Consider the following 27,057-nt stretch of genomic DNA (forward strand, 5'->3'; position numbering starts at 1 on the left):
GGCTGGTGAGAGCTGCGCAAAACCACATTGTTCTAAAAGGGATTGCACGCATTACAGAGTCCTTTGAAGCTATAATGGCTCTCAGTCAAACCATTTACTTACCATGGTATGATTATAGTGTATTTGCGTATAACCATTTAGGTTTGACATTTACATCATGCACTTAGCGGACAGTCTTAAAAGATTAACATCATAATTATTAACAGCAGTTTGATTAGCCAAAGGGGAAGTTAACATTAGAACCAAAGAGCCCTGACGCAGTTCTTGTAATGGAAGTACTGTATTCAAAACCCCAAAAATGTGAAAAGGTAATTTCCCTCACATCGCATTCATCATACAAACCCACTTTTGGTATCTACAGTAGCAACGCAGATCGTTTTAGTTGCCCAGGGTTGTCTCTTTGATTTGTGCAATCACAACTGAGATAGATAAAATGATGTTTGTGAGTGAGAAAAATCTGTTTTATACGAATTGGGTAATCAGACGATCGGCAACCTTTCAGAATTATGTATTTTAGTCAGTAATGTAGCCTTTATACTCAGAATAGGAGGCTATTAGTATTTTATAGTATAGTATAGATTGCATCACTGCTATATACTGTAGTATAGTATAGTTAAGCACGGAGTATAGTACTTTATAACATGGTGATGATATACTATAGTATAGTTTCAATGGTAGCCTGTATACTACACTATACTATACTATGGTATTTTATAGTATATATACTTTAGTATAGTGCAGCATAGTATAGTTTAAATGGTATATTGTATAGTATAATATTTTGTAGTAATATACACAATAGTATGGTATAGTATAGTTTAAATGATATATAGTATAGTATTTTATTATATATATATATATATATATATATATATATATATATATATATATATATATATATATATATATATATACTGTAGTATAGTATGGTATGGTTTAAATGGTATAGTATGGTATGGTATTGAGTAGTTATATACAGAGATTTGTTTAGGTTGGATGACAACAGCTGTTAGCCAGAGAAAACATTCCACGCAGTGAACTGTGATCATGTTGATGTCACTGTAACAACATCGAACTCTCTGTGTGATGGGTACATCAGCACCACTTTACGACTGTCCACTCCAGTCAGAGATGTCAGCGAAACGTATTCTTAGACACGCAACAGTATAAGTTGCATGTGGAACTCATTGGAACTGCTTTCAGGAAGCCAGGAGCTGGTCCTAACGTGATGACATAGTTGCTTTTAGCACGCAAAAAAAAAGGCAATTGACACATATCACATAATGAGTGAGAAGGATGTTATGTTCAAAGCCCATGTTCAAAATTGCAGATTTTTCATCTGTCAGAAAAGGGGGCTAATGTTGCCTGTCTCATTTGTGTCATTGCTTGAAATCTAGGAAAGTTATGGAATACTCACTGGCAAATTGCCAGCACAGACATTCTTGCACTGAATGGTCATAGACTGAATCCTTTGTAACAGCCAAGAAGCCTAAAGTCAAATTTGTTTCCCGTCAATAAAACAAGACAACCAAATCCAGCTCTCCCAGGCTGGCCTGTCCTTGGAAATGGCAAGAGATGGTTGTAAGAAGAGTATCACTCCTAATTAAAGACTGGATAATATGGTGATTATAAAAAAACACTCCCAGGGGGGGACAGGGAGCCCCATATCATTCCCTGTGAAATTCTTCCACCAAGTACACCAACGATGTCTGCTGAGTCCCCATATATACACTGTGGACACAAATGTTCTTGGTATGTGTAAACTATCAGTTACCACTATAGTCTCCAGGACAGAGAGATCAGAGGGGAGGCGGGTGGAACTCTCATGAATAATTTACGAGTCAATCATAAATAATTAACAACCAGAACTAACTTTAACGTGTAAAAGTATTGCAGCATTGCTAAGACACAAAATGTGTACACACAAACGTAGCAACAAAAAGTGAGAGACATTATTCATCTCACAGTCTCTTTATAAATGCCACACTGAACATCACACAGTCCAGAATATAGTTATATATTTTTTTCTTTTTGACCTTTTATGCTGTGTTTATTTATTTTTTCAACTCTTTTGTTATTTGGGGCCAACATTTTACATATACCCATTCACATTTTTACAACGTTTTTTAATGTATGCTTCCCTGGCCCTCTCCTCCCACTTTTTCAGACCACGTTCACCTTTACTTCCTTGATGGTGTATTGTTTTTAAATGGCTCTGATCTTTCACAACTCTTATCAAATTGTTTACTACCCACCGGGCCGTCCGCTACGTCACGACACACCCCTATATGGTGGGCAGACAGCTGGAGACTCTGCGCGAGACTGATCGGCTCCGCGACCAATGGGCGCAGACACGAGCCCGGAGCGGAGCGCTGTGATTGGTCAACCGGAGGGGGGGATTATATATGTATAGATATGCCTCGCTGCTAAACCGAGGGGGGGGGGGGCGGGATTACGGAGAGAAGTGCGGTCCAGCTATGTTGATTCAGATGTAAAAAAAAAAAAAAAAAGGAAAAGGAAAGAAGAAGACTGGACTAACAGGGAGTCGCGTACGTTTGCTGTTCGCATGGATTAATGTAAGTGGATTTGCACGTCGCTGTACCCTTTGTATGTGTCGGGCGTAGTGGGCGTAGTGTAGTTTCAAAAAATAAATAGAATTTGCTCTTTCTCGTTTCGTCTCTTGCTGAGAAGAAGTGCTTCTCAGGCCGAGACACGCGCGCACACACGTTTTTCTTTTCTTTTTTTCTTTTTGAAGGGCCAGTGAAGTGAGCCGCTGGTAACGCAGCGTTAGCGGCGGCGAAGGCTCTCCGGCGGGCTGCTCGTTATTAAGACATGCCGCGGACTCGAACAACGCACCCAGTCAGCCCCGGGCTGTAATGTCATCGTGGCGCGGGGCCATTTCACAGCAAGCGCCGCTGCCGCAACACAACAAATATCCACGGTGTGTGTGTGCGTGTGTGTGCGAACCAGAGGAAGTGTTCGTGTTGTAACTGCTGGTACCGCGGCCGTTTTCTTTCTCGTCGGGCCCGTCCGTCCGCGTTCGGTCCCGCTCGTGTGCGGAGGAAAACGGGGGCGGCGGCGGCGGCGAAACTCCTTTTAAAAATGTGGCAATTGAACATGGCCGTGCGCGCGTCGGCGCGTGCGGACGCGACTTGAGAGACGCGGCGAGAGCCATCGTTCAGACAGTCATTTTTTTTAAAGACAGTATTAACTTTAACACTGCGGTTCCGCTCCCTGTTCCTTACCCCCCCCCCCTCCTCCTTACACACACACACACACACACACGTTTTCCCTGCTCAATGCGCAGAGGGCGAGCGGCGGAGGCGGCGGCGGAGGGGAACGATTTAAACTCGAAACTTGGGAGGTGTTGCGTCATGGGCGACCTGTGCGCCGAATGTCCCACGAGACCTCGCGCGGCCCGTCGACGGGTCCGAAGTCGACCTGTCGCCCGCGCGTCTCTGTGCGGCGGCCACTGAATCGCCAGATTTGTTGACCGGCGCTTGGCGTGTGCGCGCGTCCGTGCGCGTGTGTGCAATGGAAGGAAACAACGGGACGTCATCGAGGCGCTTATCGTTACCCGGTTCCCAGCCCCCCCGACTGACCGTTACATAGCCCCGTCTAATTCACAACCCCCTCTTCTTTCTTCTCTCCTCTGTTGACAGTTTTGTTTTATAGTGGAGGGGGGGGAAGTTTTTCAGCACGGCGGTGGGGGGAATTGTTAGAAAACGACAAAAAAAAACCCCCAAACCCCGCCTTCAACTCCACCGGCTACGGGACATTTTGGCGACCTGGCTCCAACACTCGGGGCCCCCCCCCCCACCACCACCACCCCTCCTCCTCCTCCTCCGCCGCCGCTGCACGTAGTGAAGGTTGATATGCCACATCAGGTAAGACACTCCGCTCGGCTGTTTTAGCTGTTAGCATGCAAGTTGGGAGCTAGCCGCTGCACATTAGCCCCCCCCCCCCCCAAAAAAAAAGGAGAAAAGCATGCAGCTTCTCTCTTTGTTTCCTCGCCGTGCCCGTGTGTTTACGTGCCGGGGGGCGGGGGGGGGCTCGTGGCATTTCACGTATTTGCATATTCATTTTCAGCATTTTTTCAGCGAGCCTCGTCCCCGCTTTTTGTGTCCCCGTTTTTTGTGTGCGCGCGGTGTTATTGTCATAGGCGGGTGCTTCCCTCCACATTCCACACGTGTATGCCCGCCCGGCTGCAGCAGAGCCCGTGCGCAAATCCCTGCTGCCACATGAGCGCCCATGGGGACACAGACCTGAACAGATGATATCACACCGGTTCGTATGAACGCCCTGCATGTGGTAACCGACCGGCTGGCAGGCAGGCAGGCAGGCAGGCAGGGTGTGATGGTGTGCTGTGGTGTGCCTGTCATTCTTCCTGGAGGCGGTCAGCAGCTGATGTGGAGGAAGGGAGGCTGCTCCTCTCAGGCGGAGGACAAAGGGACAGATTAGCATGGAGCTGGAGCTGGAGCAGCGTGGACATGGGCTGACTTCACTCAGCCGCCTCGGCTAATAGTTCACTGGTAGTTCAGGGTGTTATGAAATCCTTCCACCATCAGCATCACCGCCATCGCCATTGAGATGCCTGATCAGAAAAACGCCCGGGCGTTTTTAGTTTTTGCGACGGGGCTGTTGAGTGACGCTGCATTAGTTTCATCAAGGTGTACAAACTGGCAAGTGGGTGTGGAGGTGTGTCCTAGCAGACCTTAACCCTGAACTGGTGAACTTGACCCGGAATTTACAATCTGTGTGCCGTGGGTAGAATATCTACGATGGCCAGGTAAAAGCGGTAGATTGCGTCTCGTTTCACAACCGTAACAGCAGTGGCGCTTGAAGGACTTGTTACACCCGATGATGCTGATGGTAATTCAAAGTGACCGTGCGTAGCTGTCGCTCCGCTGTGATGAACCGTTTCCTTTTGAACCCTTTGAGCATAGGTCTCTGTCTAAAACACTCCCAAACACCTGATGATCCTTTGCCAGGGTTCGAACCTGCAGCTCGCTTTGACCGCGTGCAGCCATCTTTGCAGCAGTCGATGACGTCGGTCCCGTGGATGTCGTCTTTTTTTCATATTTCGTGAGAACTGCTCATCCAAAGAACTTCATAATTGACATCTTTGGGTCTTCAACAATACACACACTAAGTTGGGATCAGATGAACACACGGAGGAAAAGACACAGATATTCCATGCTGTTGTATGACTTTTTTTATTTTACAAACCATAGACACGAGAGGAGACTACAATATGTTGACAGGTTTAACTTATTCCATTCTACATTGTATCCCAGATGTACACCAGGCATTATAATCAGTTCCATAGTTCATACTCGAGAATGAACTGCCTTGCAGTTTGTGTAGATTGTATGGATTTTCCAGTCATGATCTCAAATCACGTTTCTCCTCATGGGGCCATTGTCAATCATCAAGTGTTATTTTTGTAGGGAATATTCCGCCCATGTGTTACATTTTGTGGCCTTCACTTTGAACAAAACCCTCAGTCCTTCTTTAAATAAGAAACGATAACTATTTGAATATTTTTTTTAAAAGTTCTCTTTCTATTTGGACTGTTTTAAATCGTAACATGTAAAAACACTGCTGTGTTTGTGGTGCTGCACTGGGTTCACATGGACTGTTCCAGCTCCTTGTTTTTGTACTGTTGACTCCGCTGAATATGATAAAAGACAATGTACCATCGCTAGATTTGACACAACCGTGACATTAGAAGGTTAATGTTTTATTCTTTGAGGAACTTGTTATTTTGCCACATTGCGGTTGTGTTACACTATTTGTTTGCTCGTCGTCATCTTGTTTTAGTGCACTGTGTGATCTTTACAAGGTCGCTGATCCCCTACATTGTGAGTAAACACGCACACACACACAGTACAACCTGCAATAACATGATTCACTGACCACTTACCTCCCACTGCTGCTGGGCCAAAGGCTTGTATTTCCAAGACGACATGGTTTCATGTTGCCAGCTCAGAGGCGTACAGTACAACGTGCACTGAGTCCATGGAGTCAACACACGGTTTACCACAGGCGTGTGAGTCTGGAAAAAGCTGGAAAGGGACAATAACTCACTTTCACACATGGGTAAAACAAACTTACATCTGGCTTTTGTCTCTAGTGGGGACGGGTACAATCAGCATTTATCTACAGGTAGAATGATTCTGTTTATCGGCTCCGGCTCCCAGGTGGACATGCTAGTTGTTGTTTTTTTGCTTTCCCACACCTCCCCTGGTAACTTCTGCAACTCCTTTGTCGTCTCAGACTCAAATTCCATCCGTGTCCATTCAAGCAACGCCAGAACATTGTTCAGTCGGTGTTGAGTCTGACGAGGGGTGGCGTAAAAGAGATTTAAACAAAGGCAACCGCTGTAACGTAGTCGCTGGCCTCCATGCTGTTTACTAACTGTGATGTGAACGCGACACATCAGGAAAGAAAAGTCAAACTAATTTCCTCACAAAGAAAAGAGAGAAAGGAGTCAATTCAAAACCCCACATATACCTGCTAATTCTGGTCTGATCAGGGTATCTGTCACTCTGCTTTGTCGTGTCCTTTATCTAAAGGCTCCCTCCACCCACCTATTACCTCAGTGGGGTGTAAAGGACCGTTTCCCTGTAACAAGGTGCTCAGTGGAGCACATTACGCTCAGTGGGTTTGTATTCTGCTGAGTAACAGGCAGGTTGTAAAATGATAACAGATGCGTAGGGGCCTCAGATGCATGGGGGCCTCAAGGTGCAGCACATTACTTTAAAACACAAGCCAATTCCCGACAATATGGAATGCGTGTGTGCATTTGTTCCCGTACACACACACACACACACACTCACACACACTTCACACATTTGCACCAACAGGTTCGCACACTTGGACACGTCGTTGCTGTGAGTTAAAATTTTCCAGTGTCTACGTTCAGTTCATGGAGTTTAAAAGTCTCTGCGACAACTCATTGCAATGCAAATACAACAGTTTGACTGTAAAGACTGAAAGTGATCATGGGTCCTCTAGGCCACTGCTATGGCAGTGTTTTATACTGGTGCTCTTGATGGCCAGTCTAAACCATAAGATGTGTTTGTGAAAGAGACACCAGGACAGGGAAGGACTGAGCAAATCGGGGCGCTGCACACAACACTAAATTGAAGCAACAGTGCAGGACGCTACGTTAGAAATCTTTGTATATTATGTTTGAACATTTTTTTTTCGGTCAATTAAGAAACTTGTGGACGAATTACACTGGGGTGGGCCAACACATCGCGTGATTCACGGTGACACCAGACAGGCATTTAAGGTGAGTGAGAGGAAGCAATAAGACGGCTGTCAGTAACAATTATTTTCACTATGGATTTTCACCAGGATTAACCTGGGGATGTTTTCTTTAAGTTAACGGTTACATAAGATGAAATCAAGCAGCAACTTCAGAAGTTAAACCAGAGAATTTAATCAACTGAGGAATTCAATTTTTCCCTCCATTTGCCAATTTCACCTTAACATTGATGATGATATCCTGAAAATGTAACCCCAAAGCTTTTGTTGTCAGTGATTGACAGGGAAAACTAGTGTTGTGTAAACAGTATGGTAGCCCAATGGTTTTCAGGCTTGGCTATAGCTACTCCTAAGTCTGTCCCTTAACTGTGTAGGATTTGTGGCTGGAGTGTCTTGCAGATGGATGATACTTTTGTCAACTTTGTTCAACCACTTGACGATTGGTCCAACGTGCGTTGCTTCTCAGTCAGTAATTTTTTTTTGTTGGTGTGTGTTTGGCGAGCTGTGATGTTTGTTTGTCCTGGTCTTGTCCCGAGTCAACACTGTATTTATGGGTTTTCAAAGTTCAGGCAAATATCTGTATACTGAGTCCAGCTTAATCTGCACGATCATCTCAGATTTAGATAATCCCCCGTAGCAATACGTTGTCACAGATAGCGGCGCGGCCGAGGGATTGCTTTGAAACAACTGGTAATGTGTAGGGATGTCCCTACCAATTTCTTTTTGGCCCCAATCCTGATCTAAATTCTTTAATATTAATAATGGGGAGTCCAATCTGATACTTTGACTAACCCAAATGTTGATCAGGTGTATATCTTGACACATCGAAATAATAAGACAATAATATTTTCTTTTTTAAAGACTTATGAGGATATGACCTATACATTATAAAGTGAGATATTTTTGAAGTAGTCATTCCAACAGCTCAGTCGACTGTTGTCTTTTCTCTTGAATTTTCCCTTTTGTCTGTTAAAGCATAGTGTTCATACCTACTCAGTTTTTCTTCTGTTGCCTATTTCAAACAAAACCTAACACGTGGTAGAGCCCCCCCCCCCCCCCTCGGAAAGACCTACCAGACACCAGGTGCCTACGATAGCACAATGTAAAAGCTTTCCCGAACTGGTCAGAGGTTGAATCACTTGTGTGGAGTAACTCGGCAGTAGAGGGAACCCCCCCCCCCCCAGACATTTGATTTGTGTCCTTTATGGCATTCATATGTAAAGATTCATGTAGCGGGTTATTCCTTTATTCCCACAGCCACAGTCTTCTGCTCGCCTCCTCCCTCCTCAGCGTGAGTGTGCTAAACAGGGGCTAATGGATTCCTTATGGGTGGTAATTGTGTAGCAACTACATAAACGTCGAGGCTCTGGTGTTGTGGCTGGTGTGATTAGGGTCTCGTTTGAAGCCCCCCTAAGGGGCCTGGCGAGATACAACGTCAATAGCGGCTCACCTCACCGTTCAAGGTCACACGGTGCCGTGGAAGTAGTCCTTCTCAGGCTTCACCAACTGAACGTCTTGCTGGTGGTAAAGCCTTGGTGTAGAGCACAGAGGGTTCGAGCGGCATGTTGTGGCTGAGGGCAGCTTAACACGAACACGCACAGGGTTGGACGTTCAGTTCGCATGAAGCAAAAAATGCATTTGCCATTGGAAATGAAACGCCATTCGGATAATGGCGTGCTCATCAAAATGCAGCGCACTGCCGCTTCATTGTTGCCGACAGAGACTCTGGAGTTTCTTGTTGAAATTCATAGCCTGGCTGATTGTCGAGTTTTTCTGCAGGAACTACTTTTATTTCATGTCGTTTTAAAAAAACATTATGGGACAGGTTGGTCTGTGTGTAGTACTGTACTTCGAATGATGCATTTAACACCAAGCAACGAGTCCATGCAATGTGACTTTGAGATAGTTAAAACATTACAATACGTGGATTTCTTATTTCCCCCACTCCTTCCCATAATCAATTGCAAGTCTGCTGAATATTTTTCCATGGCGACCAAGCCACCAGCTCGTTCGTCAGCACCCATTTGTCCCGACAGGCTGACTCAAGAGAAAGCATGGGCCCACTTTTCTTCTAGCAGGGTCATGCGGAGCTTAACGTGGCCATAAAACAGCTTAAATGCTTAACAACAGACCAGAATCACCATTAGTCTGACTTTGCCGAGGTTACTCAGACTGCAGGTCTGGGTTGGTGTTTAAGTGACAGCGACATATTGTACATCAGGTCCTAAATTAATAAACCGACGTGGCACAACAAAGGTCAGACTTATTTATGCCTCAGATGCCTCAAGCTTAAGACAGCGTGCCTGAAACGGCCGAGCAAAGACTTGAAGTAGTGCAAACGGGTGTTTGTGGGAATTTGTCTGGAAAAAGTCTTGTTGCTGTGTCGGTCGCAGCAGTAGTCCAGGAGAAGTAAAAAAAAAAAGTAAAGATATTTGAAGGGTTCTGTAAATGTCAGGGAAGTGTGGTCGCCACCTTTGTTTCCCAGTGAAAGCAGTGCAGTGAGAATGTGTCCACAGGTTGGCAACAACCTGGTCAGAGTTTATTAATACATCTTGTGCTGTGTGACATGATGGAATAGTCGTGGGAAAACACAAACATGGGCAGACTTTGAACGGCGAGCAGTCAAAGTCTGTCCGTGTTTCCTAAAATCGCACAGTTCAATCATGGACTTTGATTTGGCTTAATTGGAATCAGGCTACCAAACTCCAGGCTGAAGAAATATCCTTGAGCAGCCAAAAGTCCATTATAACCATCACTGCCTTCTGTGTGTGAATAAGCGGACTTGGTTTCCATTGATTTAAACTGAGGCTTTTTAATTAGACTGATGTGAGACTTGGGTTGAATGTGTTTTACTGCCACACTAAAAGCACAGCTTGCTCATTAGTGCAGCCACTCATTAAACGTGTGTGTGTGTGTGTACACGTGTGTGTGTACACGTGTGAAGTTGCCCCACACCTGGAGCAGAGAGTGACAAGCTCCTTTTTTAAACAGTCTGTTCAAGGTGGTAATGTTTTGCCTCTATTTCGCCTCGTTGCTCTGTGGTAAAAGGTACAAACGGGTGATTTTGGTGCATTCTTGTTCCACCTTCCTGCCGGCAGTAAAGAAAGTGACTCAGCACAAAATCTACGTCTATGTAAAAGGAAGAGACACTAACCATGTTTCCATCTAAATGTCAAGTGAATTATAAGCAAACTTTTGAAAGTTTGCAAAAAAAGGAAAATGCTAATTAATGTGCGTTTCCATCAACTGGTTTGCAGCGAATAAACTACAGCAGGTTAGTCAAAAGATGGGCGCAATAGGCTATGCAAGCATACCGTAACATGGCTGTAATAGAACAGTAGAAGAAGTCAAGGTTACAATTCGGGAAAAAAACAACGGTTGCCCTGGCAACATACCCATACGACATGCCGTACGCTTAACAAATGGAGAGAGGTCTGCAGGAGTTACTTTACATTCAGTTAGTTTTAGTAATGTGTAACGCTGTCCAGAGACGAAGACAGAGAGACCTGTGAAGCACTCTGACAGCGGGAACAGCTGATCACTCATGTGAGTTGAATGTTCGCTACTTCAGAACTTATTCGGCAAAGTTGTTTCCATCTCACGTTTTGCGGATAAACTCTTTTTCAAAACCCACATCAAGCGAGCGTATAAACCCTGTTTTTTTTCTCAAATGTTGCCGTTTCCACCAACTTTGTAAATGCGCATTCAAATAGGTTGATGGAAATATAGCTACTGTTGTGTTGAACGCCATTCATCTGATTCTGGAACGCCGGCAAATGGTGTAAAATGGCTCACTGCAGTGGCAATGCAGTCGGCTCATTTGGTTGAGTGTTAACAAGCTATGGTGCCATAAAGAGGCGTTTTCTTAATGCAAGTACTGCAGGATCTCTGTATAAACCCAGTAACTCCAAAACTCCAGTGCAGTGTGAGAGATGGGGCCTGTGTGATTTTAGTGTTGCACAATATCAGCACTATTCCCATTGGGATTTTTTACTTTCATTCATCAGGTGGCCAGAAACATGACTCCATAGGATCAGTATTTTGTATTCTTCCATGTGAGTGTGATTGAAAATATACGACTCTGGTGGCTCATTCGAAACACAGATATTGATGTTTGCATGGATTTGTAACATCTTGACAAATAGACTCTCTTCTGTGTCATTTGGATTACACGTTGATTAATGTGTTGGAACATTTGCCATGTTTTTATATCTATGTTTGTTTATGGATTAAACAAGCAAGATAAATCTGTGAGCTTTATTTTCTGACTTTTCTCGAGAGCCAGCCAAGCTGCTTTGCCCCTAAATATATTGTAGGAAACGACATCACGTCATCATTTAACCTTATTCTCCAAAATGGGGCTATTCCCATTGCTGGTTATTTCAGGGAATCGCCACGGAGCGAGGGGGAAACATTTCGCAAATGAGAATCGGCTTCTGTCTCCTTGTTGCTCTCTCTCTCTCTGTGTGTGTGTCTGTTGAGGCCCCAGTATAAGGGGCTTTCAGCGAGCCGCTAACCCTCATTCCCAACCTTTTTTTTCTTCCCTCCCCTCCATTCCTCATTTTGTCTTTCCTGATGTTACTGTAGCACACAGAGAGGGAGAGACAAGCCCACTGAGAGGGATTGGTCGTAGCTCCTCAGGCCCCCCACAGAAGGCTCCGCCCCTCTCATCCTGTTTGTGGGACATGTAGTCATCCAGAGGGGTTGTGGATGACCAGGGACGCACGCACGGACACACGCACACGCACGCACACACACACACACACACACACACACACACACACACACACACACACACACACACTCTATATGCGGTTAATGTCAGTATGTTGTATTACCATACAAATATTTCATGCTGGGCTGTCTTTTCTCTGACCGCTACCTCCTGCCTGCATGTTTTTTGACACATGTACGTACGTCCACACCACGGACGCAGTGTAAGTAAAGCCGACAGGACAAAGCATGTTTTAATCTGACACACACACACACACACAGTGCAGCAATATTTCTGTGGCGTTGTATAAAATTTGAAAGTCTCGAATAGAAACATAAGTCATCCCATTTTCACCATGTAATTACAGGTGTTATTGTACTGTATATGCCTACCCATATATCAAAAACAGTTACTTTGACATTGCGTTTCCAGAAGGCTCTATTAAACACAGCGGGAGTTCATATCCTTGTACAGGTTTCCTTACCAGGGTATCGAGACTAACGTTCCTCTCAAGGAGCACTCTAGTACAAATCCCCTAGAAAATGAAACTTTTATTCGCCTTTGACTCATTATGCAATCTCCTTGGCACTTTAAACACTCACAGCTGCCTTCAACTGAAAGGTGGCAGTATGAAAATCTTTTTTCGTATCCATTTTATGGTTTCATCTACTGTAGACAAGCTAGATATGACATCTGGTTTTAAATGTATAAATGGTCTCTAAGGTCTTTTGTCTAAAAGTGAAAGTTGCTTTCGTTGGTCCTGTAAACCTGTTGCGTTAAACTAAATCCTCACTTTCTGTCTAGATTGTGTGTCTTTCTCTGTTTTATCTCTGTGAGGATGGACGTACCACTCTCACAAAGACAAAAACTAATTTGTTAATCAAAATGGCTACACGAGAGAAGCTTCCCAGAGACGCCGAACATGCGTCAGGTAAATAGTATAATGCTTCACACATGTCTTGGTACCATTTTGATTATTTCAGCGTCAGGGCGAAGCCATAAAAGAGGGATTTGGTTTTCCCCAGTTAGTATAAATAAGCACGATATAACTCAAAAACAAGTGTGTGGTATAATGGCCGATGATTGGTTCGACTTTGAAGCTACTTCAGTGGAAATTAAATGGGGAATATAGCGTTCTAGTGGTTAAAGTCCAAATAATACATTTTATGAGTTTGATTTTCTTTGCCTCCCATCCTTTTTCTTTTTTTACTTTTTGCCTCATGGTCATTATTGATTTGCACCTCAGTGATCACTCTTGTTCTTTTTTCCCTCATCTTTACTTCACAGTCTCTTTTCACACTGTGCTCATTTTGCACTTGTCCATCTAGTGCAGCTCCCATGATGCTTTTAATATCTGATATTTCAGCTTTATTCCAGACGGATATATAGCAAGGGTTTTTTCGGTGCCTGTATCCAGGATGAGTTTGTTTACGAGTGGAATACAGTCTGCACATGCTGTGCACAGTACATCGGTAATCTCTCCCATATTTATTTAAGTCCACGTTTTAAGTTTTCTGATATTGTTTATATTGTACTGTGATTTATACATCGCACCAGAACAATGACACCTGGTCTTTTCAGTTTCACCTTGGTAGAAATACGTTGCATTCAATTGCGTGGATATTTATTCACTTTGGGATTCGAGAGCAAACAAACAGGGCAGGAGGGGGGACATGCAGAAATCTTTGCCTTTATTGCTTCACCTCAGGTGGTCAAAGTAAGTTTTATTTGCATACTTGTTCACTGTTAAATGAAAACAGGATGGGTTTAATGCAACACAGCTTTCCCTGTTTTCTTCCTTTTTTTTTGTTTTGGTTACAAAATTGGTCTTAAATCAAATTCCTGGTAGCAGTAAAGTCTTAATTTGCCTTTTAAACATGCTCTGTCTCGTTCCCCTCGCAGTCCGTCTCTGCCTCATTTCCCCCTGTTGTCCTCTTCTCTCCTCCCTCCCCTGCACCGCCAGCATTTTACGCTTGTTATTGTCTTCTCTCGGTTTCCACTGTCTCCCGCCCTCTGTCCTTACTTTTGCACACTGCATTTTTTCCCCCTTGTTATGGTTTTTCTCTCTCTTTTTCCTTTTTTTTTTGTCCCACTGCCTGTTTTCCCTCCCGCTGTGCGCTGTATTATGTTGCGTTTAAGACTCTATTTGCTTTTGGCAGGAGACGGAGTCTGCTCGGGTCAGATTTGTTTCAGCGCTACGCTGATCGTAGAGTACGCAGCAGAAGGGGGAAGAAGAAAAAAACACTGGCATGCACACACACTCACATGTATTCCCTCGTTCTTCACCATATGCAGACTGCACGCTGCCGTGCCCCTCTGACTGACTCATTTTCTGGTGTTTGGTGTGGTGGTGGTGGTGGTGACGACTGTTCTTTTGCTCCGTGAATTATTTCGAACGGCCTTGTGATGGTTTGTTTGATTGGTCTGCTCGGTTTCTCCAGTGGAGAGTGGCTTTGGTTTTTATAATCTAATGAAATGACATTACGATAATCACATGCAACAATATAATGGATTTCATTTTGATGAAAGGCTCAGGGAGCCAAAGGGGGGATTGGAATGGTTTCAATCCTACGGCGCAAGATGTTTAAAAACATATTTTGTGTGCCCGCTTTTCAGACGTTCTTAAAATAAGTAATGAAACACTTGATTTAAATAGCAGCCTAATCTAATTGGATATTTACTTTTATGGTCTATTCTTTATGAAATCCAAAGATCATTGTTGCTCATTCCATATGCTATAAAATGAAGGATTTATTTTATTGATTTAATTTGCAGCTATTTTGATAATTGATGAACTGAAAACTGGGTCCTGGACTCATCAGGCTGTTTGAAATTCTAAATGACATTTATTTGGACATTTCTTTTTTGTTGTCAAAATGACGATGAATGATCAGGACAAATTAATTAATCTGCAGATGAATCATTAACGAAAATAATCGTGATCTGCAGCCCTAGCTCAGAGCATTGAGGATAAAAAATGATCTGGCATGTATGAAGCAAGGGGAGTGCAGATTTATTTATTAAGCTGTTTGGGCTGGGTTTGAGAGAAAACACACACACACACACAGACACACACACACACACAGGGTTGTCAGGGAGCGATGCACACAGTGTTATTAACATGAAGAGTAAAAGAAAGCTCAGGCCACCAAGGCCGATCTCATAAACCAAACCTCTCACTGACCGTAGTCTTAAAACTGAGCACTCTATGAAATGATCTGTTTGCCGACGAGCATGCTGGTGTATGTGGAGTTGGTAGTCGAGCGACTGCTGCCCACACCAGAAGGAAAGAAACTGTTTTTATACTTTTATATTAATCTTTCTGCAGCCGCAATGGAGTCAAACACAGTGGCATTACCAGTTTCAGGGCCCGAGGCAGAAACATTTGAGTAAGCCCCATCAAGTCAAATTTGTTCATTGCTTTACAATCGAATAGGGCTGCAAAACTTATTAATCAAATTAATCTGTTGATTATTTTCTCGATAAATTGACTAGTTGTTTGGTCCATAAAATGTCATGAAATTGTGAAAAAATTAAGATTGTGTTTTCCCAAACCCCAAGATGATGTTTAGTATTTTCCACACACCAGAGATATTTAGTTTACTGTCAAAGAGGAACAAAGGAACATTTTAGGAAGTTAAAATAAGAGAATTTTTCCCCCATTAAAGCTACTTGAACCGATTAAGCGGTTATTACAATAGTTGACGAGTAATTTAGTAATCGATTAACTGTTGCAGCTCTACAATCCAGAAGATTAGTTAAAAAGAAAAAAGACCAAAATACAGAAAATAAAATAATGACAGGCTTGACAGAATCAGGCTGAATTGGTCAAAAGAATGAAAAGGTTGCATTTATAATTAAATAAAGAATGATCGATAGTTGGACAAGACCTGTCCGGGAGTGGGATAATATTTGTTCCAAAACCTGGGCTCGCTTGTCTTCGTCCTGTAGTCGGCGAGGGCGGAGACTTGCAGCATTAACTCTGAGTACTTGCTTTGCTGCGGAGAGAGCGACGTGTCCAGTGTAGACAATAGTGTAGTGGACTATTGTGCTGTGTTGATATTTATAGCAGTATATTTACAGTGTCACTTTGGGCCCGTTATTGACACGGCTCACTCGTCTCCGTGGCGACTCGCGGCGGCGTCGGTGCCAGTCCGCTGTTTTCAGCTCATTCCCTGCGTGTCCAAACTGAGCCGTGCTGGTGGTCTGTTTACCAGGCTGGCTCTCGCACAGTCTCCCCCTCACTCATCCACCATCGATCCCTTTGTTTACACGGCACACACTGTGCATTGCAGTCAGACTGGGATGGATGGATGGATGTGCACTGATACCACGATGTTTTCCTCTTCTCCTTTGTGCGCGAGACCCGTCGATACATACGTCTTTGATTTTTGCCCATGCTGTGTATATGTGCTTATGTACGTGTGTTTGTGTGCGCAAGGTTTCCTCTGTGTGTGTGTGTGTGTGTGTGTGTGTGCGTGTGTGTGCGCGCGTGTTGAAAGCTGACACAGCTGTTTCACAGTAACTGCACTGTTTCTCAACACTATCTACAGTTTCACTCTCTGGCTCTGCTCCAGTCGACTCCTGCCACCCCCCCCCCCCCCCCCCACACACACACACTCTTTCCTCCCCTCTCACTCAATCTCAGATGTTCTTTCTTTCTTTCTTTCTGTCTGTCCCGCCACTCCACCTTTGCCTGCAGGTTTTATTGTGTGAAAGTGTTTGTAGTGTGTCTTGACGTCTTTACACATGGCCATTATTGTGTCCCAGCCCGTAAAGCTCACTTGTGCGTAACGGCGTGATGCATTTAGAAAGCTGGAAGGTTCGGGGTTATTTGTGTTTTTCGCTCTGCTCAGTGCACGCTGTCAAACCTGGCCACTGCAGATGGTTCCATAGCTTTTGATCGCAGCATTTTGACAAAGCTGAGGAGTTGTTTCTCTTGCACTTTCTATGTGGAGAAGTCCCCTAGGATATAATGCACGCAAATAGTTTTACATTACGGTCTCAAGATTACACATCATCGCTTGCAGCAGTGGTTCCACTATGCTTGTAGTGGTGTTTATTTACTTTTTCCAGAGATAGTTTGGTTTTGATGAAGGCTGTAGTCGACCATTGTGGTAGAAATGAAGCAAAAGTCCCTTAAAAAAACATTTAGAATGACTGTGGCCATGACAATGATGTGGGAGGAAAAATTTATCAAAGCTGTCATGTTCGACGCCACGAACCGCGTAAGCGGGAAACACAACACACAACAGACCCGTTGGGGCGCAACTAACGATTATTTTCATTATCGATTAGTCTGTTGATTATTTTCTCGATTAATCAATTTAGTTTTTTGGTTCATAAAATGGTGAAAATTTTTGCTGATCAGAGCCGAAAAACCCCCTGCGTCTACTGCAGAGTCATTTGACCCGGGAGTGAAAGACGCCTGTATCCATTCTCATCGCAGACAAAAGCCACATGTTAGTGTTTTTTTTTTGACCAGTGGAAAAGGGGCTTAAAGCAACAGCATGTAAAAGTAAATGGCCGTTTCACTGCTTTGGCTTTATGCTCGGGCTCATTTGTATTAAAATGGTGTCGTCACCATGCGGTTTCAGCTTTCACACCGTCTTAGGCCGTTCACATCCACATTGGTGGAACGGCGTCGGACTTGCGGCCCTTTAATTAAGCATATTTCTGACTTTTAGAACAGTGCAGCAGGGCAATGATATTCAACACACAGCCCTATTGTGGCCAAACAGCGGAATGTTTTTGACTGGTCAACTTAGGTCGCCTGACCTCCGAACATGTTTTTCGCTCAATAAAAATCTGACTGAATCGCACTGAAGACAAAACGTCCTGAGGCGAGCGGGGGAGAACAGATGCCTGGCTTAGTATCACCTGGAAGGATTAACACATTTCTGAGAGGATGTATCACACAGATACTTTACACCATTGCTTATTTGACAAACGGTTGTTTGAAAAAACAACATAATAGACTTACAGAAAGCGCTACGGTGTTTGTAAATTCAATATCCCTACAGTTTTTTTGTCCTTAATTAAATTGCACAAAGGTCTTATAAGAGGGGGAAGTCAGTGATACTCAGTCATGGTAAAATAGAGGCTTTCAGCCCCGTCACCCGGGCTGAGAGGCCCCTCAGCTGGCTGCCAGCCAGGGGCAGCAGGGAGGTGAGGTGCTTTAATTCGCCTCGGCCAGGGAAGGAGAGTGTTTACACCAGAGCCAATCGAACGGCGAAAAACAACCTCTGCGCGGACGCGGACGCTCGCGGACAGAGCCGATAACAAAAAAAACAGCCTGGGTTGTCTCACAAAAACCTGCCTGCACGGTGAACACCGATCTGACGTTGCAAAGAAACAAATATACTATACATTTATTTTTTGAGAAATGACTGTTGATATTGACACATGGACTCGTCGCAGATGTGCACAGACGTTTGCTGTTGTCGCTCTCACGCCCCACTCACTGTTGTCTCAAGTGAATTGTATCGCATGGAATGAAGCGCAGCACAGAATCCTGCCAAGCGCCTAGCTAATACCATTACGTCTGAATTCAAACAATCACAATAATGTTTATTATTATTTATTTATTTATACCTACCAATGCCCTTCTCTCTGATTTTATCTTCTGCCACTCAAAAGCAGACGCGAGAGGTGGTAAATCAACTTTCTCATTCTCGTCTACGGTGACATTTTCATTTCACGTTTGTGGAGGTCAGCATACTTGCTTTGACACGCAGCCGTCCTGAAGATGAAATCTCGTCATGCTGTTATCCTGCTCGCTGAACCAAACCAGTCCAAATATGCTCGTCCAGAAACCAGCTTTTCCCACCTTACCGCGCTTTCGACAGACTTTCTGATTTCAGCGCTGTTGGCGTCCGCCATAAAATCACATTTGAAAAATGTAAAGGTACCTACACATTTTCAAGATGTCAAGATGATTCATAATGAACAGGCTAGGGCAGTTCATGCACACCACTTTGCATGTAAAATAAATAACCGCCGGCTTTAACTGTCACAAGCCCGCCATTTTCACGTTGTTAGATGGCTCGATGGCATTCATTAATGAGCTCCCGCCAAGGAGGTTGTTTTGTTTGTTGTTTGTTTGTTTGTCAGCTGGATTATGCAAAAAACCTCTCAACTTAGTGGAAGGATGGGACCTGGGTCAAGAGAGAATCCATTACATTTTGGTGCAGATCCAGAAATCTCTGTCTTTGACATTGTGAACATTTCCACCAATTTCCCATGGAACACTGCACGGATCAGGAATATTTATGGGACTGATATCTTTGAGCTTGCGCAATTTTGTGCGGCTTGATTGAATTTAAGGGAACTGTTGGCCCATGTGCTATATATATACTGTATATATGTATATGTGCTTTTCTAGTTATGAATTACTTCATCACAGTGTTACAGTATACTCTTGTCAGTAATGTCTTGTTGTCTGAGCCGTTAAATGTAACACAGCTTGGGATTTTTGGTAGTCTCATAATTAATATTTATCGTGTGCAGATGAATTGGTTATATTTTTTCCCCCGACAGCTGCTAAGCTGTTGAATTTATGCTCCTAACGTGGCGCCGACAATCCGAGTCAATGCCAAGAAGAAGAATCTAATTATATAGAGCGAGGGTTATAGAATAAGTACTTCCTGAGATGTGCTTTAGCAGAGGGGCTCTCTAAGTAAACAGTGAGGCCAGACCTGTTTTACCAACAACATGGTGCAACATATTCATATCAACAGTGTCTTAAGTTATATACTGACAAGTGCAGAATGGATGTGAAGGTCTGGCGACTCCAGGGCTCACTGTGGCGGTTAATGCAGTTTGTTTGAAAAGCAGTATGAAAACACTTAAAGAGGCTCAACTCAGCACGAGAGCCCGACCGATATATCGTCCGATATAAGCCTTTCCCAAATATATAGATAACGATATCGATATGCCTAGAGCCCGACCGATATTATCGGCCAACCTATTATGAGCCTTTAAATGTGCATTTATGTTTACATTTTAGGTAAAATAAAAGTTTTTTCTCGATTCTAGTTCTATTAATTTGGTTGTGTTTGTCATTTTTATTTGTTTGTATGATAAAGTTTATGGTTAAACTATAATATCTTTATATAATATGTAAAGGTTTGAAAACAACATCTTAGAATCATATTCATATATATTGAATATTGACCAGTATGTGTGTGTGTGTGTGTGTGCGTGCAAATATCAAACTGTATATATGTGCATGATGTTGGTAAAGAGCACTGTAACTTTATCATTATTATTTTTTAAATAGATCCGTGGTCAGACATGAAGAAAACAGATATTTAAAATGTAAAAAGCTGAGACGAGCTCGGATCACATTTCTTTTCTACCCAGCCTCCCCTCTGGCAGCTCCGACTGGACCCATCATCACTTACATAAGACTCATTCCACGAATGCCTTGTAACTAAACCGTGTTTTTTAAAACCCATTTGTCTTCGAGCCGAAGTGTCAGTCCTTTTTTTATTTTTAATAGTAAGTATAGGCGTTAAATGATTGATGATCTATTGAACCACCTTTCAGGGTTTTCTCTAACTGTTATAAGACCTGGAAACATAACCTGAGCGTTTTTGTGCTGCGCTTGAACAGAATGAACAGAAAAAAACTATGATTATTAAACCATGATCATGCTGCATGAACCCTTATATTAGACAAAAGTTAAGTTGGGCTCGTCGGATATTTCAGGAGTAGATGATTATATCTATTACAACGAGGGATGTTTCACTAGCGGAAAGCCAGCAGTCGGTACCAGTCGCATTGATATATCCTTAAGTGAGTACGTATGCTACTGTAGAAAAAACATGTATCGCTTCTCGTGACCTTCAGCAATACAACAGATCCTTTTTGAAATGAGAGACAATGCCAGTGTGACCATCTTTCATTACGGGTTGTTTACGTAGCATGAATAACGTAATAATAATATGATGTCTAAATCTCAGTCAACTGACCGACTTTAGCCGGACAGCAGATGTCAGGACTGGTGCTTTATTTGACTGCCCGGGGACAACATACTGTTTCATTCCTCTCTCCCTCTCTGTTCCTGTGTGTGTGTGTGTGTGTGTGTGTGTGTGTGTGTGTGTGTGTGTGTGTGTGTGTGTGTGTGTGTGTGTGTGTGTGTGTGTGTGTGTGTGTGTGTGTGTGTGTGTGTGTGTGTGTGTGTGTGTGTGTGTGTGTGTGTGTGTGTGTGTGTGTGTGTGTGTGTCCTCGAACAGCCACTAAATCTAGGAAAGAGTGGTTTTGTTTTCCAGGGATGTATGATAGTTTACCCGGAGAGGAAAATCCGAGCAACAAACAACAGCCACAACAAGTCCAAACAGAGGGAATGATTTGTTCTTCAGCGACTCCCCCCTTTTCTACCCTCTCTCTGCCTCTGTCAGCTCCATATGTAGATCAGCTGCGTTTTGTTTTTTTTACTCTGCAGCTCTGTGTGTCTGTTGTTATCTGGCGAGGACCTCACGCCAAAACTATAAATTCAGACGGAAGAGGACGGATGAAATCACGACCTGACGTCTGCACACACACTCCCCGCTGCCCGATTCCCTACCATATTCCACTTGTTTACAGTTGTGCTGGTCACCGCAGAGTCGTAGCTGTCACTCAGAATCAGTTTCTACTCTCACATGTGGTCATGCCGACCGCCCGTTTGAAAAAGTAAAAACAGCCACCGCTGACAGACGTGTACGTTATGGCTTCACCAGAGCCCTTGATTCGCGAATCCTGTTTTGACAGTTGCTCGCACTCTTGATTATGTGTTTGCGCTCTAATCGTAAGAATGTGAAAGTTTGGGGTTTTTGTGTGACTTTCAGGGTGTGTCATTGTCTGTTACGCCACAATTTTCCTTGGGTTTTTCTCTGGCCTTGGTCGGATTTCAAGGGCAGCAGCAGATATGCCAAGGAAAACAATCCATAAAGGCAGTGGCAGAGGGGACAGTTCCAATGACATCTCCCGAAGAGAACTTGGTATTTTCAAAAGAGGAATGGCTTTCTCTTTTCATACACCGAAAGTAAGGGTTCGAAAGAGACATTTCCCTTTGCCCAGTTGAAAACAAATGATACATGCAAAATGGTGGCAACCATGACAGGTAACGAAGTCCACGTTGAATATTTGGACTGGCTGGCAAAGCATGGTGGGGACAGTTGACTCATAGCGCAGTATTGGGTGTCTCATTTAAAAAAAAAAATTGAAATACTCACTGTTGCTGCCATTTTGTGAGTGATATTCAGACAATTTGTTGTGAGAAGATGACGAATGGTCACTGTAATGACGCTGAGCTGTTTAGCTTCTGTTACACTCTTTCTTGTCTTCTGAAGCAAAATCAACCCATGCGTTGTAAGGAAGTGGTTTCTAGTTTTATTGCTGACTTCATTACATCCTTATAAATATAAAGCCTATGCATTGAGATTGAACAGATGATAACTATATGTATTTTATCTGAAATACAGCACTGAAACAGGGGTCAGCAGTGCGGGTGACTGAAAATGGATGTGTGCAAACTGTAACATTTATTTAAATAAGATTTTATTACAAAATTCAGCCCAAGGACAGACTATGTTTTCAACAAAAAAGCTTGATAAGCATTGTACCAGTGTTATCTGTTGAAAAACAACAACCATATGATTTCACATTTATTCTCTACAGCGCCTCATCCTGCTGCATAAATCCGAGAAAATTGCCCTGGATGAATATGAAATATTATTTGGTCTCAGTGGTGAGTGACTGAGTTCAGACTCTCGGGCTGGATAGACTCACCACTCACGGCAATAATCATTGGTGAAATTCAGGGTAGAACATATTCAGCTGCAGCTTCTCATTTCGAGATGGTTCGGAGTCATTGTGGTCGTTGTTAAGATGACGTATTGTCATATCATTACACTTAGCTACTGTCGGTTTGTGTCTCTGCACGCCACTGTCAGTACTTGTCAAAGATCGTTTGTGAGAGTCGTAACGGCGCTGTGCAAACACGAACGAGCCACGTGTTTTCTTTAGATATAAGTGAGAGAGCGTCTTTCTCATGAATCGCTCTCTTTGGGGGGAGTCTCCCAACTGAACTTTCATTTATATCGTATCAGTAATTTGCACTTTGAAACTTTATATTTTTGAACCATGGCCTTCACTGTTTGGAACAAGGTCATGAAAAATAAGGTGCGAAATTAAGTACATCGATGCAATATCTGTGTCAGATACACAGGGCATTTAATATTAGATATGAGCAGATACCCAGTGGTAGATCAAATCAAATACTGGTGTACTTGTTCAGTAAAAACACATTGGTTGATAACCTTTTCATTGCACCCTTTTCAGTTCTCCATGCACCGCCGAGCCGCGTGAACATGCTGGATTCTGATTGGTTGGAATGTTTCGATCAACTTTTGGAAATCAGATAGTTAAACTGGACACCTATGACGTGGGCGTTTGACTGCAGTTCTAAATTGATATGCCAGCATTAAACCGTACGTATAAAGATAGGAACAGCTGAGCCTCGGCTGAAGAGGGGAAAAAAAGGGGGTGAAGAGATTTTTTCGATGAGAACCGCGCACGTGTAATTTTGAACGTATATCGTGTATATCGTCACGTGTCCAGGAGTCTTAATCGACTAACGACACGAGGAACAGAGAGGGCGTGAATAGAGGAGCTTGATAAGCCTGTAGCCCGAGTCCAAGGGACAGCTGCTCGGGAGGAAATGTGACCAAACCGGCAAAGAAAAAAAAAGAGATGTGAAGTTATGGGCAAGAGTGAGGGAGCGAGATAGAGAGAGGGGCATTCTGTGTAATGTTCTATATAAAAGAGAGGGTGAGCGTCAATATAACATTATCTCTGCAGGACAAACACTTTGATCAAGTGTATCAGAACTAATCACTATTCTCTGTTCTTGAGATTGACAGCACTATAACACCACAGTACACTAGTACACGCAGTATATTACTGCCATTGTGCAGTGTGTTGAACTGTCTGCTTAATCTCTGCCCCATTTTTATTTAAATGTGCTTATTTTTGTATTTCAATTGGTGATGGCTGTAGAACTGCCCCCCTAAAAGTCAAAAGACAACTCATTTTGATCCCAAGAAGTAGCTGCAGAGTGAGCGCTCCTTGCTTTCACGCTGCCCTGCTCTTCACTGGGTTCAGATATACAGTATATGCAATGGATACAGGTAGCTGATGACCTCAGTGTTTTCTTAATGTGAAACATCTTCTGTAACACCCTTTTGAATTGAAACAAAAAAGAAGTTCTGTCAATCTCTCAGTTCATAGACACTTACATTGATTTACTTTTATCATCAATATAGCAAAGAATTGTCTGTTACTGTTTGTCCTGCCTGTCTCTCCTTATTAAAAATGAGAGATTGAAGCAACCTGTGAAAACCTAGAAACTTTCATCTTGCTGGCTGTTTTACAGCTTTTTTTTTTTTTTTTAAAGCCTCACAACCTTTTCTCTATTTTTTTTTTTTTGTTCAAACCAGAAACCGCCTGTTAGTTGGGCAACAGGCAAAGGTGTTGACAAGGACGGGGTTAGCAGGGGTTATCAAGCCAGCTGAGGTTGGAGTGTTGCTGAGCAGCTTTCTCGGCAGGAGCCACTCACATTTACTCTGCATGCACTCGTATCACGCACGCACGCATGCACGCGCGCACACACACACACACACACACACAGTTACTCAATGACGCCCTGCTGTTTGCATTCTGCAGGGACTCTAATCTAAATCTTGTCTCAAGAATAAGTATGTCCTTTACATGCACGCTTGCATATGCACACTCACAGATGCACACACACACACACACACTCACACAAGCTTGTGTTTCATTCTGTCGACTCTCCTGTACTACTACATCTTGATTAGAAAAAGGAATGAAAAAAATCTGGATGATGGAACATATTTTCTGGTTTCTTTGCTCCTCTATGACAGTAAACTAAATATCTTTGGTGTGTGGACAAAACAAAACATCATCTTGGGGTTAAGGAAACACGTTTTACGAAATTTTACGACAATTCATGGATCCAACAACTAATCGATTAATCAGGAAAATAAGCGTCAGATTAATCGATAGCGATAATAATTGTTAGTCGCAGCCCTAATCTTAACGTATGAATTTACTGGCTGGAGGTCCTCAGATCTATAACTACAATATAACTAAACTCTGGTGCCATTTACAGGCACAGAACACATGCTTTCTCCAGGAGGTGTGTTTTCCTGTTCGGCACCACGACTGTGACACAGGCCAGTGTGCATTGTGCAAACCTTGTTGATGATCCCAGCATGTTCACCTTGACAGCCTGAGCTTTTTATCTTCACCTCCCGAAAGCAGGCATTTCTGAGTCACCATGTACAACACACATGTACAGCACACACTGCACATTTCACATGTTACAAAACACAAATAATGAAAAGCATTGGAGGGTCGACAAAGGATACCCTGCGTGCGTTGTATGCCGGCTGCTATCTATACACTACGTGTATGGTGTACTTTGTCCTGCTACAGTTTCATGATGATAAGATTTCTTTTTTGCACAACATAAAAGATGTCTTGCGTTTTCTTTTCTTTTGCTTTTGTTTCATTGTTTTGTGCCCAGCCCCCCCCCCCCACCTCTCTCTCAGTCATCCTCTCTCTCGCTACAACGTTATGTGACAAGCATGTAGACCTCAGTTTAACACCAGCCATGCTCCCTAAGCAATGTGTGTGTGTGGCCCCCCAAGACAGATCAGCTCCAAAAGTTGAATATTGGTGATGACCTCCCGTTTAACAATCTCACAAGTTTGGTAAAAAAAACACAAACGTCCGTGGGTTTTTGAGCTATCTCGTACAATATACCAATAATAAACACAGTTTATGCCTTTAGTGGCCACAGCAGAACATCTACTGCGTGCTCACCGGAGCCACTCTAACTGTCTAACTCTGTTTCTGTCACAATATCATTCAATATACATTCAAGCCGCCGACTGTTACTCACACTGACTGGCCCTCAGCAAAACAGGACCTACTAAATGTCCAGTGTGAAATTCACTACTACTCAGAATTGACGCCCAAGCTTGTCACAGTTCCTTTAGCAAGTTGATATGTTACGATGAATACCTTTAATTCTCTGCATATTCTGCATATTTTTGATCATTTGAATCATCGGTAGCAGACGGAGTGAGAGTGCAGCCCACAAGGTTCCAATTACAGAGAGGAAAATCACTCTCATCTTAGTCGAGCCCTTTCTCGGGTTCTTCCTTCGTCCATTGTTGACGTCAGCATACATCAGTCGGTGGGGGAAGCAAACTTCACACAGGCGGCCTCAGCGAGTCATGTGGGCATTATGGACATTCCTCCTCCATGTTCCATTTTCTCTCTCCTCTCCCCCCTATGTTCTTTTGTATAAAAAACAACAACAGCACAGTAAAAATACTTGCACATGTACTGCATATTATGTCTCACTGGACACCGTTATTATTTATTCAACTTCTTGTCAGTCCCCCCCCCCATCGGTTCTTGGAACAGCGTGCGAGTGCGTTGTGCGCCGCACATTGGTGCCTCTGTCCTCATTCAAGTTCAGTTATGTTTTTATGTACAGGATGTGCCGGAGCCGGTAACTAAAAAAGAGGAAGGGAGAGCGGGAGACGGAGGGATGGAGCGAGAGATGAGTCATTTTCTCTGTCCGACTCTGTTGTTTTCCACTAAGTCCTGTTATTTTCGCCCATAAAAATTGATGCCAGGTAGTGGGTGGAAAAAAAGACCTTTTTTTGTTTTCACATTTGGTGTAATTTTATAATGGGGGCAGACTGTGGTTAAACTTGAAAACATTTGCATGGACGTGTCCCGATGTGACCCTCATCTCATCTTTATATAGACCAAGACGTAATATCAAATGACTTGGCCTTGGGATTAAAATATGTAAATGTTGTGAGTTCCTAAAAGTCTTTTTTTTTTTTTTTTAACCTTGGGGCAGTAGAAACACAACAATAACTTATTTTCAACACGGAAAGTTTCTATTTTTTATTTCAATTTTATCTTTATTTCAGTCTCATCTAGATTATGATCTCCTTTTTTCCCAAGAGAGACCGCAT

General features: G+C 43.2%; 1 protein-coding gene across 3 annotated transcripts in view; it reads left to right on the plus strand.

The window, feature by feature from the left end:
* The first annotated feature begins 2,446 nt into the window (after positions 1-2,446).
* Positions 2,447-27,057, plus strand: part of LOC118316740 (vitamin D3 receptor A) — a 77,143-nt gene continuing 52,532 nt past the window's right edge. For 2 of the 3 annotated variants that reach the window (XR_004795255.2, XM_035644868.2), the window contains exons 1-2: positions 2,447-2,576; positions 3,663-3,887. The gene's annotated coding sequence lies outside the window, so the exon portion shown is untranslated. The remainder of the gene's footprint in view (positions 2,577-3,662; positions 3,888-27,057) is intronic. The other variant, XM_035644869.2, reaches the window with a different exon arrangement.

Source organism: Scophthalmus maximus, chromosome 3 (genome assembly GCF_022379125.1).
Source record: "Scophthalmus maximus strain ysfricsl-2021 chromosome 3, ASM2237912v1, whole genome shotgun sequence".
In the NCBI taxonomy this organism is placed as follows: domain Eukaryota; kingdom Metazoa; phylum Chordata; class Actinopteri; order Pleuronectiformes; family Scophthalmidae; genus Scophthalmus; species Scophthalmus maximus.